The 19,168-nt window shown below is 40.5% G+C and overlaps 2 protein-coding genes and 1 pseudogene across 8 annotated transcripts in view; 1 reads left to right on the forward strand and 2 right to left on the reverse strand.

Annotated features, from left to right (window-relative positions):
* Positions 1–19,168, forward strand: part of LOC126937902 (putative COBW domain-containing protein 7) — a 952,477-nt gene that overhangs the window by 415,275 nt on the left and 518,034 nt on the right. The gene's annotated exons all lie outside the window — the stretch shown is intronic.
* The window catches only part of KANK1 (KN motif and ankyrin repeat domains 1), a 239,180-nt gene that overhangs the window by 84,264 nt on the left and 135,748 nt on the right, over positions 1–19,168 (reverse strand). The window contains exon 1 of one of the 7 annotated variants that reach the window (XM_050761740.1): positions 11,049–11,101. The exons of the other annotated variants lie outside the window; for them this stretch is intronic. The gene's annotated coding sequence lies outside the window, so the exon portion shown is untranslated. Of the gene's footprint in view, positions 1–11,048; positions 11,102–19,168 lie in introns of those variants that run through there. 7 annotated transcript variants of the gene reach the window in all.
* LOC126937907 (eukaryotic translation initiation factor 1-like) lies at positions 1,821–9,101 on the reverse strand (annotated as a pseudogene).

Consider the following 19,168-nt stretch of genomic DNA (forward strand, 5'->3'; position numbering starts at 1 on the left):
ACCTACCCACCCTCTCCCCCAAAAGTAATCTAAGTAGAGAACTGTGCTTTGAGCCCAAAGAAAATTAAATTTAGGTTCATACTGTGCTTAACAGATTAGCTGTCCTAAAGGCTAATTCCTGACTCATCTTTTTTGCCTTAGGTATTAGTCCATTCTCACAATGCTAATAAAGACACTCCAGAGACTGGGTAATTTATAAAGGGAAGAGGTTTAACTGACTCACAGTTCAGCATGGCTGGGGAGACCTCAGGAAACTTACAATCATGGCAGAAGGGGAAGCAAACGCATCCTTCACATGGCAGCAGCAAGGAGAAGTGCCAAGCAAAAGCGGGGAAAGCCCCTTATTAAAACCATTAGATCTCGTGTAAACTCACTATCACAAGAATAGAATCAGGGTAATTGCCCCCATGATTCAATTACCTCCTATCGAGTCCCTCCCACGATACACGAGATTATGGGAACTACAATTCAAGACGAGATTTGGGTGGGGATACAGCCAAACCATACCACCTTATTTGAAGAGGTTCCCATGATAGCATCTGCCTCCTTGTGTCCCAAAGTGCGCATGAGTGTGTTCAGCCTTTCTAGAAACGCTCACTGCTCATCCATTCTACATCATGAAAGTACACATCAGTATCTTTCCAAGAGCGTACACAAGGGCTGCACTGCAAACGAACAGGTTAAAACCATCTCGGAGCTGCAAATGCTTTCAGAATCCCGTGCTGGCTCTGCTCCAGCTGGGTCTCTGAGACCCACACAGCTTCCTGAACATTTAAAGAAAACTGACACTTATCAGTGAAGGTTTATCAGATCATGAAAACCTAGGCTGAAAATCAGCTGTTCTGCTACAAAAGAAAGTAGCAACAGATAGTCTAAAGAAGAGCATCTGAATGAAAATCAGAATGATTAAACTTTCTTCTTTTTCAGTTAACCACCTTTATGTTTCTTCCTGAGTTGGGAGGAAAATAATTTTATGACTCAGTATAGGTACAATAAAACAGTATTCATTTGTTTGTAATCGATCTAGGGAAAACAGACCCTAGCAGAAACCTAAACCTTGACCTTATAAACATGATTGTATTAGTGGAGTCTTGCTCTTACTGAGCAAACATTCCTACTGCTGGTAGTTTCAACTAAAGTATCAGTAATTTTACCTATTTAAGCATTAAGGAACAACAATGTAGTGGCCACAGATATAAGAGTGAGTTTAGCATGATTTGAAAGGCTTTCTGTTCATTTCTTATTTTAAATGTACAGTTCTCATTTATTTTCTGCTTTAGCAAAAATTTTTCCTTTAATTCCACTGAGATTGGATTCTTATGTGACCTTCTCTGATCAACTCTTAAATTGATGAATACTGTTAACAACAAGCTCAAGTGTGCCTGGGACTGTCACTAAGTAAAAGGGTGACATATAACACATCCTCAGATTCATTTTTTTCTGAAAACAAGTTTTATTTAAATAAGGGTTTAGGCCCAGCGTGGTGGCTAACGCCTGTAATCCTAGGACTTTGGGAGGCCAAGGTGGGTGGATCACCTGAGGTCAGGAGTTTGAGACCAGCCTGGCTAACATGGCGAAACACCATCTCTACTAAAAATACAAAAATTAGCCAGGTGTGGTGGCAGGTGCCTGTAATCCCAGCTACTCAGGAGACTGAGGCAGGAGAATCACTTGAACCCAGGAGGCGGAGATTGCAGTGAGCTGAGATCACGCCACTGCACTCCAGCCTGGGCGACAGAGCAAGACTCTGTCTCAAAAAAAAAAAAAAAAAAAAAAATTAATTTTTATATAAGGTGTAAGGAAGGGATGCAGTTTCAGCTTTCTACATATAGCTAGCCAGTTTTCCCAGCACCACTTACTAAAAAGGGAATTCTTTCCTCATTTCTTGTTTTTGTCAGGTTTGTCAAAGATCAGATGGTTGTAGATGTGCGGTGTTATTTCTGAGGCCTCTGTTCTGTTCCATTGGTCTCCATCTCTGTTTTGGTACCAGTACCATGCTGTTTTGGTTACTGTAGACTGTAGTATAGTTTGGAGTCAGGCAGTGTGATGCCTCCAGCTTTGTTCTTTTTGCTTAGGATTGTCTTGGCAATGTGGGCTCTTTTTTGGTTCCATATGAACTTTAAAGCAGTTTTTTCCAATTCTGTGAAGAAAGTAACTGGTAGCTTGAAAGGGATGGCACTGAATCTATAAATTACCTTGGGCACTATGGCCATTTTCACGATACTGATTCTTCCTATCCATGAGCATGGAGTGTTCTTCAATTTGTTTGTGTCCTCTTTTATTTTGTTGAGCAGTGGTTTGTAGTTTTCCTTGAAGAGGTCATTCACATCCCTTGTAAGTTGGATTCCTAGATTATTTTATTCTCTTTGAAGCAATTGTGAACGGGAGTTCACTCATGATTTGGCTTCTATCCATCTGACAAAGGGCTAATATCCAGATTCAACAAAGAACTTAAATTTTCAAGAAAAAATCAAACAACCGCATCAAAGAGTGGGCGAAGGATATGAACAGACACTTCTCAAAAGAAGACATTTATGCAGCCAACAGACATGACAAAATGCTCATCATCACTGGTCATCAGAGAAATGCAAATCAAAACCACAATGAGATACCATCTCACACCAGGTAGGATGGCGATCAGTAAAAAGTCAGGAAACAACAGGTGCTGCAGAGGATGTGGAGAAACAGGAACACCTTTACACTGTTGGTGGGACTGTAAACTAGTTCAACCATTGTGGTAGACAGTGTGGCAATTCCTCAAGGATCTAGAACTAGAAATATCATTTGACCCAGTGATCCCATTACTGGGTATATACCCAAAGGATTATAAATCATGCTACTATAAAGACACATGCACACATGTTTATTGCAGCACTATTCACAATTCACAACAGCAAAGACTTGGAACCAACCCAAATGTCCATCAATGACAGACTGGATTAAGAAAATGTGGCACATACACACCATGGAATACTATGTAGCCATTAAAAAGGATGAGTTCATGTCCTTTGTAGGGACATGGATGAAGCTGGAAACCATCATTCTGAGCAAACTATCACAAGGACAGAAAACCAAACACCACATGTTCTCACTCATAGGTGAGAACTGAACAATGAGAACACTTGGACACAGGAAGGGGAACATCACACACCGGGGCCTGTTGTGGGGTGGGAGAAGCGGGGAGGGATAGCATTAAGAGAAATACCTAATGTAAATGACGAGTTAATGGGTGTAGCACACCAACATGGCACATATATACATAAGTAACAAACTTGCATGTTGTGCACATGTACCCTAGAACTTAAATAAAAAAAGGGGGGGGGGGGGGTTAAATACATTACACATAACATTAAAACTGGAGGGAAAACAAAACAAAACAAAACCTCAAAACCAGTTTGTTACTTCCCATGGCACTGGACAGCTGTTGCGATTAAGTTGCAAGCTCTACAGCTAGCTACATGACTGCTACATCAGTTTGAGATTTGTTCCCTTGTCAAAGGTTTAACTTTGATGGAAGGTTGGCCTCACATTCTGGTGTTTGGACATCCCTTAGCTAGGATATGTCTGGTCAAAAAGACCTCTGTGGTAAGCCAGATGTCCTATCATCTCACTACTGGGAAGAGGGCCTCTCTAAAACTCTGCTCCTGGTCAGGTTGGGGACACCAGGGGATCTTTCTTTGACCACCAAAGGCTCCCTTCCAGTGGTAGAGCTGCTGTTGCTGCCTTACCCCATCCTCTCCTCTCAGATTCACCTAGGATTGTTCGGGTGGTGACATTCTCTTAGGACAGGGAACTCTGCAGAGGGAGAGCAGAGGAGCATCTGGCCAGACGTAGTTGTCTATGATCTTAGGGCTGAGTGTGGCTGAAACATGATGGTATTGCTTTGTTTCAGGCTTGACACTGCCAGGCACCTACTGCTTGACCTCTGTTTAAATGAGGCACTTCAAGACTAGACAGCATGGTTCTTTTCAGTTTACTGCATGAAGGAGTTACCCTAGGCCAAGTTAAAAGCAGACCACAAATGGTTACATTATACAAGCTGTGAGGTTTTTAAACTTGTGACAAGGGACAGAAAGGAAATTCTACTCATTGCAAGGAAATCTTCACTCAAGCTTCAGCGAGCCATAGCACTTAAAACCCATGAACATTTAGCTGGTTGTCCTTAGCCATTCCAATCTCTATGAGGAACTGCCATATGTTCTTGCGCTGGTCACCCTGTAGCTGAATGACTTCTCCATATTCTGGATGCTCAATTACAGTACCATTTCAGGCAAATTTCTTTTTAAATGCCTGCATTGATTTATTTTTATCATAATCATCAGCAATCCCTTGGACAGAGTAAGGGTTTTCTTGCTGTTTCTCTGTTGGATGAATTCTTATACGGATATAATCCTCAGTGCAGGTCATCACCCTTACTTGTATCAGCAAAGGGGTGGAAAGAATGGAGGTTCTGGATTGTGGACATACGATTCCCTGTCCTCAGTGGAAATGGCTGCAAAAGGGGGAAGTGGCAGGAGAAGGGGGAGCTGAGTCCTTGGCAGTGGCGGCGACTCAGTGACTCGGGGCTCCTCAGATTCTTAACCTTAAAACACTAGTGCTTGATATGGTTTGGATTTGTGTCCCCACCCAAATCTTATAAGTCCTAATCCTCCATGCTGGAAGAGGGGCCTGGTGGGAAGTGATTAGATCATAGGGGCGGACTTCCCCCGCGAACTGGTTGTTTAAAAGTGCATATAGCATCACCTTCTTCCCTCTTTTTTTCCTGCTCCCACCATGTAGGACATGACACCTTCCCCTTTGCCATCTACCATGACTGTAAGTTTCCTGCGGCTTCCCAGCCATGCCTCCTTTGCAGCCTGTGGAACTGTGAGTCAATTAAACCTTTTTACTTCATAAATTACCCAGTCTCAGGTAGTTCTTTGTAGCAGTACAAGAACAGACTAATACAGTTCTCAAAGTGGGCTCCCAGAACAGCAGCATCAGCATTATCTTCTGGGAACTTGCTAGAAATCCAAATTTTTGGGTCCATCCCAGACCTATGGAAGCAGGAACTATGGGTTTGGGGCCCTGCAATCTGCATTTTGATAACGCTCTAGGTGACTCTGAGGTAGGCCAAAAGTTGTCAAAACCCCTATCTTCAAAGATGGGTTAACTGGGAAAAAATTATGCCCTAAGGCTCCAAGAGCCAAGAATATCCTCTGATTTTAAGAAAATGACACCTAGGGATTTAGAAAACATCCCTCAGGAGGCCTAACTTTGTTTCACTCATTTATTCAAAAACAGTAACTGAGAACTCAGTATGCAATAGGCACAGTACTAGGCACTACAGTGGTGAACAAAATAAACTCAGTTCTTACCTTTTTGAGGCTTTAGGCATGAACTGTATGAGCACAAACGAAAAAAGTTATAAACATATTATCGTAAATGCTATGAAGGAGAAAAAAACAGGTGATGAGTGAGAATAACAGAGGCACCCCTCCTTAAGACTGAAGTTGAGCGTATGCAGATGCATAGGAATGGGTGGTCCTTAAGGGTCTTTCCAGGGAAACAACATTGAAACTAAGACCTGAAGGATAAGTAGGAGTTAACTAGGGGGAAGGTGGAAGGTGAAAATGGTCCCAGGAACAGCATACGGCCCAGAAATAGACCCACACAAATGTGCCCATGTGATTTTTGACAAAGGCATTTCAGAAAAGAAAAACTCTTTCAGAAAAGGAAGGAAAGTCTTTTCAACAAACAGTGTTACAGCAATCTGATATCTATAGTCAAAATAATGAATCTTCTTGACCTTCTGTCTTATATAAAAGTTAATTCCAAATGGATCTTAAATCTAAAATTAAAACAAAAACTATAAAACTTAAGAAAACCTAGAAGATCTTTAAGGCCTAGGGGTTGGAGAGGTCTAGACACAATACCAAAAGTAAAAGCCATAGAAATAAAAATTGACAATGTGGTCTTCATCAAAATTACAATCTTTTTTTTTCTTTAAAAGGTCTGGAGGCTCAGGGCCAGAAAGAGCTCCATATATTTGAGCTACTGAGTTTTTAAGAGAGGGAAAGAGCAGGCTGGGCTGAAGTGAGAGGTAAGCATAGGCTAGCTTATGAGATGTGCTTAGTCCTGTTGGTCATACTAGGAAGACTAGGTTTTCTTCTAAGTTAAAAGTCATTGATGGGTTTAAGCTGATGAGTAAAATAAAATAAATGATCTTATTTTTAAGTGTTATGTTTATGCATAGGCTTCTTACTATATTTAAAGAGAGGCAGCTCTGGGCTTCCTTAGTTTATCATCATGGGGAAAGGACACTGGATATTCCAGGAATAGTTTATTCAGATTTCACATAGAGGATTTCACCTTGAAGATATAACCAGCCCTTCGATTTAAAAAATACATGTATTTTTTCCACTGTTTAAAGCAGAAAGGAGCTGAGTATGGTGGTACATACCTGTAGTCCCAGCTACTTGTGAGGCTGAGACAGGAGTTCGAGGCTGTAGTGAGCTATGATTGCACCTGTGAAGAGCCACTGCATTCCAGCCTGGGCAACCTAGGGAGACACTATACCACCCCCACACCACCACCACCAAGAAAACAGAAAGGCTCATGCTAAATGGAAATTTCCCAGTTTTTCTTGTGTTTTCTTCAGAACATACAAGTTCCTAACTTAAGCTTTAAAGAGGTCAAGTGTCTGACCTAGAGGGGGCTTTACAATTTGCTGCCTGATAAAAGCTCTCACAATGTTAAATTTATGTTACCAACACAGCATACGCACCTCAGCTGAAAATGGATATGGGAAAAGCTGGAACCAGAGATTGAATTCGGAGTTTAAAAAGGCAGAACCAAATCAAAACCACAATATCACCTTATACTCATTAGGATGGCCACTATTAAAAAAAAAAAAAAAAAAAAAAAAGACAAAAACAAACAACAAAAAAACAAAGCATTTGGTAGCATGTGGAGAAACTGGAACCCTACATTGGTGAGGGTTGTTGAAATTGTAAAATGGTGCAGCTGCTATAGAAAACAGTATAGAGGTTCCTCAAAAAAATAAGAACTACCATATGATCCAACAACCCTACTTCCAGGTATATGTCCAAAAGAACTAAAAACAGGAACTCAAAGAGATATTTGTACCCCATGTTCACTACAGAATTATTCACAACGGCCAAGGTGCAGAAGCAACCTAAATGTCCATTAACAGATGAGTGCCTAAGGAAAATGTGGTATATATATACAATGGACTATTAGCCTACAAAAAAAAAAAAAAATTCTATCACATGCTACAACATGAATAGAATGGAAACTTGAGGACACTAAGTGAAATAAGCCAATCACAAAAAGCCAAATTTCTGTGACATATACATGTACTTAAACTCAGAAACAGAAAGTAGAAAGGTTGGTGCCAGGGGCTGGCGCGAGGGGGAGGGGGAAACAAATAGTTGTTGATGAGTATAGCATTTTAGTCGTGTGAAATGGAAAAGTTCCAGAGATCTGTCATATGGCAATGTGCATACAGTTAACAATAATGAAATGTACACTTAAAAATTAAGAGGGCAAATCTGTGCTATGTGTTTTTTACCACAATAAAAAAAAAAGGAAAAAAGTAGAAGCAGCATTTACAGTGCTCCAATCACACTCAAGGTCAAGCTGCCTTATGTTGCTTTCCTTTAGTGGAAATAAATCTCGCTTAAGCTTTTCACTTTTTAATAGAGGAGACTCAGAACAATATCTTCTTTTTTATTGTCACAGACTCTCCTGCTAGGACAAGCACATCCCTTTCATGATTCTTTGAGTTCTGCTGACGTTCGCCTACTCATGCTAGACAGGCAAGTATTCAGGCACAGGGAGGGAGTAGGGGCATCTGCCATGGAGATGCCTATTTAAAAATAAGAAATGACTGAAAAAGCCTGATCCCATTTTGTTGAGGAATGTCTTGGAAAACAGGAGTATGGTCAGAGACTGACCAATGACAGGCCACACCCAGGAGACAGAGCCTTGTCCCCTGGTCAGCATGAGGTAGAGGCAGAAGGGGAAGACCACTGGCTCAGCCCCATCCATTTCCCAAGGAAGCTTTCGTAGCCTCTAATTCAAATATCAACCACTTCCGCCATGTTCCGCTGAGAAAATGCAACAGGCCAGAGGAAACAGATTCCACAGAAGGGACTTAAACTCCTTCTTCCTCACACGAAGGTCTTGTCTCTCCCTCTCTCCTTCTGAATAGGCTCTGACAGCAAGGTCTCAACTCCACCACACTAGGAAAGGCGCCAGACTGTGGGACCTGCCAGAGAAAAGGCTTCACCCCTAACCCAGGCCTGAAAGGTTGGGCTCAAGCCAGAGACACAGGATGAACTCATGTCACAAGAAGACTGGCTCCCAGAGCCTGCAGTCTGACAGCAAGAAAGTACCAAAAGTGACTAGCTCCTGCAACGAGGCCCTGGGGCATTACTAAACTTTCAGCCTCCGAGGGCAGTAACACCTAAAGGGCAAGGTCTAAGGCAAGGAGGAAGCCAGAAGGCAAGATTCTCAAACTCAATGAATCCTGGGACTCAGTTATAAAGGGGAAAGGCCTGTTAATACATGTGTCATACTAAAGCAAAATTAATTTACAAACATTTGATTGAAACTCTGAGTAAGCAGGTAGGGAGAAGCAAAAACAAAATGTTTTAGCTATCAAAGGAAGGGAAATAGTCATTAATGGCAAAATATTTGTTGTTTCTAAGTTAAGGTATCTGAAACCTCAATGACATTGCTTTTATTTGTTCTAGACTACTTAAAAATATATAAAAACTGTGTGTTGATAAGCACTTACACAGGTCAACACTTTGTAACCACCTCACTACTCAAAGTGCAGACCCCCAGGCAATCGCAGCAGCATCTGTCAGACTTGATTTAAAAAAAGCAGCATCTTGGGCCCTACCCTAGACCTATGGACTCAATCTGCATTCCAGCAAGACCCCCAGGTGATTTGTATGCACATTGAAGTGGGAGGAGCACTGGTTTGACCTTTATTTTTCCTCATCAAGTCTTAAGCTTCCTAACCCATTACCTTTTTATCTGGAGCGACCTACAGTGATGGTTCACATCTTGGATTTTTTTTTTTTTTTTTTTTTTTTTTTTTTGAGACAGAGTTTTGCTCTTGTTTCCCAGGCTGGAGTGCCATGGAGTGATCTCCACTCACTGCAACCTCTGCCTCCCGGGTTCAAGCGATTCTCCTGCCTCAGCCTCCCGAGTGGCTGGGATTACAAGTGTGTGCTATCATGACCGGCTAATTTCTTGTATATTTAGTAGAGACGGGGTTTCACCATGTTGGCCAGGCTGGTCCTGAACTCCTGACCGCAGGTGATCCACTTGCTTTGGCCTCCCAGAGTGCTGGGGTTACAGGCGTGAGCCACCGCGCCCGGCTGGATGATTATTAGAATTACTGTCTAGGCCTTACCAAAGACCAATTAAACTATTCTCTGGGGGTGGGACCTGAGCAGAAGTGTATTTCAAAGCTCCTCCAGGAGATTTCAACTGCTACATTTGAGAGTTATTGGTCTATTCCAGTGGTTCTCAAAACGTGTTCCAAGATCAGCAGCATCACCATCACTAGGCAACTTGAACCTGTCAGAAAACCACATTTCTTTTTCCTTCCTCCCTTTATCTTTTTTTTTTTTCTCTCTCTCTCTCTCACACACACACAAATGCATATCCTGACTATGCTTATTAAAAAGGAACTCAGTAAAACTTGAGGAAATTCTCAGAAAGCAGGTATTCTGGTATCTTTCATACAATATATTTGGTACCTGAAACAAAAATATTTATGTCTTAGAAGGATGACTTAAAATTCACTTTAAAATGTGGATGCTGCTAGGGGCTGCTGTGGTCATAGGGTCAAAGCAGACAATGGATGAGAAAACTATTAGAGTGGTAAATATATTGTCCCTTCTGGTTGAGTGTTTGAAAAAATAGTGGTTTGCAAACAAGTGACGCTCTATGGGGCTTACCTGATAGCAACAGAATAGTAGTTCCTCCAAATCTGATAATATAGTATGCCAAGATTCTCCCAGAGATTTTGATTCAGTGAGTCTGACACAGGGTTAAAATTTACATTTCTAACAAATATTCTCAAGTGATTCTTGTCTTCAGCAAAATTTGGAAAACACACTGCCTTCTAAGACTCTTATTCTCTGGGCCACTGTTTCTCAAAGTGTGGCCGTGGACCAGTGGTGTCAGCATCACCTGGGGACTTATTAGAAATACATATTCCTGGGCCCCACACTGGGCTACTGAATTGGAAACTTTTCAGGTAAGTCCAGTCATCAGTGTGTTAACCACTGCATGTGGCCACTTTCAAAACTTATATCTTTTAAGTAAAAACTATCTGCTCTTATTCAAATACCTAATTTTTAGTAAGAAGCCACTCAATTTCAGCCTCAGCTTGTGTCTTTCATGTGGAAGCATGAAAGGGCATAATGAACAGTCTTTGGCTATAACCATGAAGTATCCATGCGGACAGGAACACATTGGAACACACTGCAAAAAATGAAAGCAGTTGTGCTAGTGTGATGGGAGCTTTAAAAAGTATTACACAATTTTACTTTTATTGGAATGACAATCTAACAGCAACTGTAAACACAAAGAAAACACTAAGTATCCAATGTGATGAGGCTTGTTCATTGTCCTAGATGCTTTCCTTTCCTTCTCTTTTTTTTGTTTGAAGAAAACATATCAGCAACAAAGGTATGAAAACCAAACCAGATCACAGTTCCATTACCTCCAAATGCAAGAGAACTGCTTGAAAACAGGGGAGCATAAGACAAAGGACATTTATAACCTAGGGACAGGCTTTACAGAGCTCTTGAAACCTCCGAAATCATATGCAAAGTTTTGTGGTTTTCAGCAAACATGCATCATTCAAGGGAGAGGTTTTGCAGCCTTTATTTAGTATCCAAAAGAAGCCAGACCCAAGGAAAGTCAACAACCCCTGAATTTCCACGTATCTCAATGAATGCATATCTGAACAAAAGTCCTATTAATTTAATCTTCTCTTACATGAAAAAAAATTCTCTTACCTGGAAATCTTTTGCTCTGGCCTTAAAAACTGCTTGTGAGAACTCATCCACCACAGCAGAGCTGTAAAAACTGCTTGTGAGACTCATCCACCACAGCAGAGCTTAGAGACAAGCAAAGTAGTAGCACTAGAGACACCAAGAGCCTGGGAACTGCATTTTCATTTCCACTTGGCCTCAAACCACCTCTGGGACTCTGGGAATATTACTTAAATGCTCTGGGCCTCGGATTCTTCATGTCCAGACTGGGACAGCCCTAATGACACTTCCAGGCCTGACAGACATTCTATGATTACGCTCTTCTAAATCCTGGGCCCACAGGGAACACAAGGCTCCCTTGAGCTGACGTTGCTAAATAAAGTTAAGGCCATATGGGATGCTGTGTATGAGTCAGCAGGACACAGGTCTTGCCTCACAGGACCCAGCTGTGTGCAGGAAGCTTCTCTGGCACAGTGACGACTAGTCAGAGAATTCCCATTGCCGATGCCAGAAGAGATGCTGAAACACCTGGGCTCTGTGTTCTCCTCTAACTCAGCTTCCAGGGTGGCTACTTTTGTCCCATTCCTTCCAAATTAAGTTTTCTATTCCCTCTCCACGTACTAGTACTAAATATTCAACAATAAAGAAATGAATGAGAGAGAAAGTAAAAAAATCAGCCGTAATTCTACTACTATCAAGGTTTTGGTGTATTGCTTCCCAGTTCTTCCTTGTGCTTATATAAGCATGTATGTACCTATACATTTTCCCCAAATGTTCCTTTATAACTTTTAACTTCATATTAATCTTCCTAAGATAATAACCACATCTCTTTTTAATGGCTGCATAGTACTCCCCTTTCATATTTGTGTCGTTTGGCCTTTCTTTATTGTTGAATATTTAGATTCTTTCTTCACACTGCAAACACTTTATTTTATCTTTGAGACAGTTTCACTCTTGTCACCCAGGCTGGAGTGCAGTGAATGGCACGATCTCGGCTCACTGCAAAATCTGCCTCCCAGATTCAAGTGATTCTCCTGCCTCAGTCTCCTGAGTAGCTGGGATTACAGGTGCGCACCACTATGCCTGGCTAATTTTTTTGTATTTTTAGTAGAGATGGGGTTTCACCATGTTGGCCAGGCTGGTCTCAAACTCCTGACCTCAGATGATCCAACCCGCCTTAGCCTCCCAAAGTGCTGGGATTACAGGTGTAAGCCATCGCACTTGGCCCATGCTGCGAACACTTTGAGGAACATACTTTTACATGCAGCTTTCTGTACCCGTCCAATAATTCCAAACGAATATGTGCAATAATTAATTATAAATGGGTAAATTACAAGAAGTGAATCTGTGAGATGAAGAAAATAAAGACTACACATTCTAATGGATAATGTCAGGTTGTCCTTCAAAAAGCAGGTACTCATTTATATTCTCACCAAAATATTATAGGAGGGCTAATGAAACTAGATTCCATTCATAAATTTATTGCTTTGAACACAGTAAACACATCCTCAAAACAATGTATCAAAAATCCCTGCATACAATTAATTTTAATATAGCAACTTTAGTTTTTTAACATGGGATTCTATGTTTATTTTTCATTTCTGGCTCAGAGCAATTTATATATTATAAAACTCAACCTCTGTATATCATACGGACATTATCTATGAGGGTAAATTTGTAGATAATTTTTGAAATTCCCTCATCCACAAGTCTAAGAATGGAAAATCCCTAACTTACTTAGAGCATCTCATTATCCACTACATTATATAGAGCCTGATGTGTAAAACAATTAGTCAAAATAGAGATGTGAATAAACTCCAGACTTCTGTCCTAAGACTGAAGAGGTCATTGTGTTGAGAGAACAGACTGAGTACAGAACAGAGTTGGACCCAAGGTAACTTGTGGAACAAGCATTCCTTTATCGTTTCAACAGAGGACATATCTAATGCATGGTACTTACACATATACCCAACACATGCAGATGCTTAGGGAAAATGCCAGTAAGTCACAGAAGAAAGTTCTAGCTATTTCTGCCACTATTAGGCCAGGTTTCCTAAATTAGTATGATGGAAGCAGAAATTAACACAGCCAACTCTGGATTATATAAAAAGATAGAAAATTTTTCAAGAATTTTGAAGCAATGAAACAAAATAGATTTTCTTAAAAGGAAGAGAACAAAGAATATAAATAAAAATATAAAATGCACATATATTAACACACACACTTGTTTTGGAGGTGCTCTTACAGAAATAAAACCCCATCCCTAAGGACATATGTATGATTTTTAATGTTGTACGACCACAGAATTCTTCGTTGCTATGCTTTAACAATTGAAGGGGCTCTGAAAACTGTCCCGAGTTCAAATTCCTCCTTTCACAGATGAGGACGTTTTTGTGAAATAGCAGAGGTTAAACAGCCAGAATACAGTCACACAAACTAGTTAGTGGTGGCCCTGTTGCTTTATTTAGAGGTGGAAAGAGAACGCACATAACATTTTTTTTTCCTTTGATAGAAGCAGGAGGAAATGGAACTCTCCTTTCTGCATTTCTTCTCATTTCCTATTTTCTTAGTCTTCCAGCCCTTCCCTCCACTTCTTTCCTTGTAGCCTTTAATAGATGTAAAATAAGCCGTTACTGGAAGTCCAAATTCATGGACTATAACATTTCTTTATTCGGTTCATTAGCAGGAACACTGGGCCTCTGTTAGAGATACTTTAAGATTGGTAAAGAGACCGGAGACAATACTTAGGCTATAAAAGTCTGGGTGGTCCCTCTTACCCTAACCTCTAGCTAAAACACAGCTCCTCCTGACAGATGAGGGTCTGGTGTGTGCCACTCTAATCTGCATATTTTACAACAGTGATACTCGGAGTCGGAGCCTGCTGAAGCACACACTTCCTGACAACCTGCTACTCAAGTCATGGCCTGTGGTCCAGCAGCACCAGCATGCTCTACAGCTAGTTAGAAATGCAGAATGGTAGGCCCCCATCCTAGACCTGGAGTCAGAATCTACATAACAAGAGTCTCACATTAAGGTGTGAGAAGCCCTGTTGTAACAGAGATCTTTAAGCCACTTTTCCCTTGCTGGAGAGTAAAACAGGGATCGCACTAAAAATGTTTCATTCCCCTGATTTTTCTTTATTTCCTGATCTTTTACTTTCACTTTGCAAGAATTAAATAATATACATTATTTGGCTCTAATAAGCACAGAGGCCAAACCCAAACTCTAGTACAGCTGCCAACAGAGAAAGGTAGATTTATGTATTTGATTTTAACTCAGCACAATTTGCAATGAACTTTTTGCAAGCTGTCCTACAATGAAAATATTAGGATTGCATATTAATAAAACAGTAAAGTAATCCCTCCACCTTTATACAGATTTCATAATGCTGGCAGTAGGGATAGTTTTATTCTATTATATTGGGGATTGCAAGCAGTCATACAAAGTGGCACCTTCCCCTCTGCTCAGAAAAACACAGGACTGCAGAATTTTCTCTCTAGGCTTTTGGACCTTTCAATCCTCTTTTCTCATTCTAAAAGGGTAGCAGGGATGAGGCAGAGAAGCTTCAATGTAGGGCCATCCCTCCAAGCTGCGTCGTTAACTGTCATCCCATGAGTCACACCAAAGGAGGTGCACAGGTGGGGAGGGGGGACAAAAGCATTTTACATCTCCCTGGTTGGCTGCCATGGGTGAATGATGGTCAAAAACAAGATCAATACTAGCTTAACACATAGCTCACAGTGAATGAAAACCTTGATGGGCCTTTAAGAAGGAATGTCAGTCTTCAAGCTCCAACAAGCCATGCTATGGTGAAAACTACTGAAGTGTCAAAGCTACCGTTCTGTGCCAGAGTGAACAAACACATGCTTTCGTTTTAACAGCTCATTAGGAAACCTGCTGTAGTGTGTAGTTATAATCAGGCACTACTTACTGAACTCTGTAAGTTGCATTCCAGGATATTACTGGACCAAATCCACACTCTGTAAATCAGCTCAGCTCAGTGACTGAAGTCAGTTATCACAGATCTGTACAATTTCACTAATTTGCTGGCTCTTCATTTAATTTTCTTCTATGCTTTGAGCCAGGGTGACCAGTTAAGGTGAGGTCCAAGTTGGGATGCTTTTGAGGGTGTTAAAATGTTAAGTAGATGGGATGTAGGGACAAGAGACATAAACTAGGACAGGGAAACTGGGACATATAATCTCCCTACCTGTAAAGAACTAATGGGAAAAAAAACAGAGGGGGAGGGGGAATAGGAATAAAGAGAAATACTGGAAGATTGCTATGAAGACACTCTAGAAACCAACTATACAACACATATCTTATATATATCCTTATATGCCAGGAGGCTTAATATATTATCTTATTCGCAAGATACAGTAAAAACATACCATGGGTACTAAGAATGGCTGACAATAATGTGAGATGTCAGATGAAGCTGTGCTGTTCTTAATGTCATCACCACTTAGTATAAATGCCAACAAAATGATTTCTGAAATGAGAGTCTCCCAATAATACAATCTCAAACATTCTCCCAGGAACTGCATTTGACATGCAGGTACATTGTTTTCCTCACTTTAACTAGAGTCTCATCCCTGGATTATCTACATGGTTTCAGAATAAAGAGTCTCTCAGCTTCTATTTTAAACTGCACATGACAACTGACATGTCCACAGCTTTATAATTTTACAGTGTTTTCACATGCATTATCTTAGACATGCTTCAAAACAGCTTTATGAGATACTCTTCCTCGCAACAGATAAAGAAATTGAAGTTCAAAGACGTGAGCTCCCTTGGCCTGTGATTCCGCAACAGCACTTATTATACTCTACCTTTGTTCCCATCATGTTGCTCTTCCCAACTGGGCTTTACGCTTTGCAAGTGTGATGATTATGTCATTTTAATTTTCCGAGAGCCTCACACTCAGAGCCTAGGATACCCAATGTTCAAAATTATTTTTAATTAATTATAATACTTCTTTTGCATGAATGGATAAATTTCATAAAAAAGGAATTGGTACATTTCTATTTCTATGTCTGTGATGCCATTTAATGACCCAGAGATGGCAAATCTTTTATATATAATATATATATATGGCATATTTCTTAAATATGTTGAGATGATCCTATTAAAGAAAGAAGAAAGAGAAACTTAACTACTATGCAGTTAATACAAGTTAAAGGAAAAGAACCAGACAGGCGTCGTGGCTCACGCCTGTAATCCCAGCACTTTGGGAGGCCAAGATGGGCAGATCACGAGGTCAAGAGATCAAGACCATCCTGGCCAACATGATGAAACTCCGTCTCTATTAAAAATGCAAAAATTAGCCAGGCATGGTGGTGTGTGCATGTGGTCCCAGCTACTCGGGAGGCTGAGGCAGGAGAATTGCTTGAACTTGGGAGGCGGAGGTTGCAGTGAGCCAAGATTGCACCACTGCACCACTCCAGCCTGGCGACAGAGCAAGACTGTCTCAAAAAAAGGAAAAGAACACCCAGAAATGGTGGTCTCTAATCTGTAGACTGGCTGTGTGTGAGGTGCACATGAGAGCAGAGGGTTGCAATGTACTGGACCAACTGGGTCCTTTAGTGTTCTACCTGATTTCCATGGACTTCAACATCATCTCTACAAAGAACACTTTCCCAAAATTACCCACTGAAGATCTGGGATTGGGGCTGTTTCATATCTCTGCTATATGTAAGTGTGAGCCAGAAGAACTGAGGTTGTTTGGCACTTTCTTTAGTATTTGTTGTTCTGAGTTAACAAGTAAAAAATAGCTCAGGACATCTGACGAGATTGTGGTGAGAACTTTTGATCCTAACATTCTCACAATGCTTTTCCTCATTTGACACTATGGATACTCACAACTATACTAAGAGTTTTCTCAAGACCACTCCCCTTAAGGCAAAGTGAAACTTAAAAAAGAGTGGGGATTAAATATATTTTCGTAAAGCAGAAGACTGTATCTACTAAAAAAACTGCACTTGTTTCTGTAGTTTTCACTAGTTTGGAACCCGATCAATGTTAAAGACAGAGAAAGAGACCAAAGAGATATGAAGTGATAGAGTCTTCTTAAAGTTTGTTTATTATTTATTTCTCATATTTCATAAATATAATAAAAGTACAACACAGTATAGTCATTTATAATGCCAAGAATTTTAATAAATCATTGTGTAATAATGACACATCTTACCCAGAACTTAGTTGTCTAGTCACAATAATTAGAAAATTAAGGAGAACAAAAATAATCAAATAAGTTAATAAACTACCAAAAATACTATGGATGAATTTATCTTATACAGAAGGCTTAAATCCACGACAAATTTATACTTGGTTCTAATTAACTTTGGATGTCTCCCTCCCCCCTCCCCACGCTATAGCTTAGGCCAGATGACAAAGTCATGGCAATTGCTTCTGGAAGGCCTAGTAACTCAAAGCCAAATTCCTATAGCAAGGGAAGTGATTTTTACAATGATGTTTAAAGGTGGGCATGGTGGCTTATGCCTGTAATCCCAATAGTTGGGAGGCTGAGCTGGGTGGATCACTTGAGGTCAGGAGTTTGAGAGCAGCCTGGTCAACATGGTGAAACCCTGTCTCTACTAAAAATATTTAAAAAATTAGCCAGGCATGGTGGCATGCACCTGTAGTCCCATCCCAGCTGCTTGGGAGGCTGAGATGCACGAATTGCTTGAACCTGGGAGGCGGAGATTGCAGGAGCCGAGATCGTACAACTGCACTCCAGCCTGGGTGACAGAGAGAGACTGTCTTTAAAAAAAAGATACTTAAAAAACAAAAATGATCCGGCAAATTGCTCTATAAACTGTCCAGTTCCTAGGGACATTGTCATCACAGTACAATACAATAATATGATTGAAAACAATGAACCTAAGAGATGATTAAATTATGTTCAATATATTATTATACAAAGACTGAAAGCATATAACTTTAGAAAGTTTTGAAAAGAAAATTATTTAAGTGAGAGAGGAATACAGAAGATATAATTAGAGAGAGAACTCATGTACCATTGGGTAAGCTTAGCTTTTCAGAATAGCTTATTTTCAGACAGAGAAACATAACCTACATTTTTACTACAATTGACTTATTTTAAATTTTATTAAAAAAATTTTTTAAGTAGATACGGGTCTTACCATGTTGCCCAGACTGGTCTTGAACTCCTGGCCTCAAGTGATCCTCCTACCTTGGCCTCCCAAATCACATGCTGAGATTACAGGCATTAACCACTATGCTTGGCTTATAATTTATTTTTAAATATTTTTCCACCTATTTCCTTGTGGTGCCTGGTGATAATCCCTATTTTCTGAAGATCTGTATGGTTGTCAAAACAGGTATCCTAAACAAACTTAGAGAAACTTACAAAGTGTCTACTCTGCCTTGAAATTATCAGCTCCATGGGTCCACTACGATGCCTCAGACCTCTTGTTATTCCTACACATCATCCAGTCAAATGGGTAAGCATTCAATAAATGTTTGTTGAAATCAATCTTTTAATTTTGTGCCTAAATCATGAGATAATTTCCTAATGCTTTGTTTTTGTTGTATAGACCAATTTATTTTTTTTAGATGGAGTCTCGCTCTGTCGCTCAAGCTGAAGTGCAGTGGCAAGATCTCAGCTCACTGCAACCTCCACCTCTGGGGTTCAAGCAATTCTCCTGCCTCAGCCTCCCGAGTAGCTGGGATTATAGGTGCATGCCACCACCACGCCCAGCTAATTTCTGTATTTTTAGTAGAAATGGGGTTTCACCATGTTGGCCAGGCTGGTCTTGAACTCCTGATCTCAGGTGATCTGCCCATCTTGGCCTCCGAAAGTGCTGGGATTATAGGCATAAACCACCAAGCCTGGCTTGAAGTCATATTTTAAAAAATGAAATCCCTAATATAAAAAAATAGACAAATTTATACATTAAATACTTTTTAAACATTAGGGATTTCATTTCTTAAATATATGACTTCTTTTATTTCACTGCTTATTTTTTTTTTTAAGACGGAGTCTCATTGTGTCACCCAGCCTGGAGTGCAATGGTATGATCTCGGCTCACTGCAACCTCCAGCTCCCGGGTTCAAGCGATTCTCCTGCCTCAGCCTTCTCAGTAGCTGGGATTACAGATGTCCACCACCATGCCCAGCTA

This window comes from Macaca thibetana, chromosome 15, assembly GCF_024542745.1.
Source record: "Macaca thibetana thibetana isolate TM-01 chromosome 15, ASM2454274v1, whole genome shotgun sequence".
In the NCBI taxonomy this organism is placed as follows: domain Eukaryota; kingdom Metazoa; phylum Chordata; class Mammalia; order Primates; family Cercopithecidae; genus Macaca; species Macaca thibetana.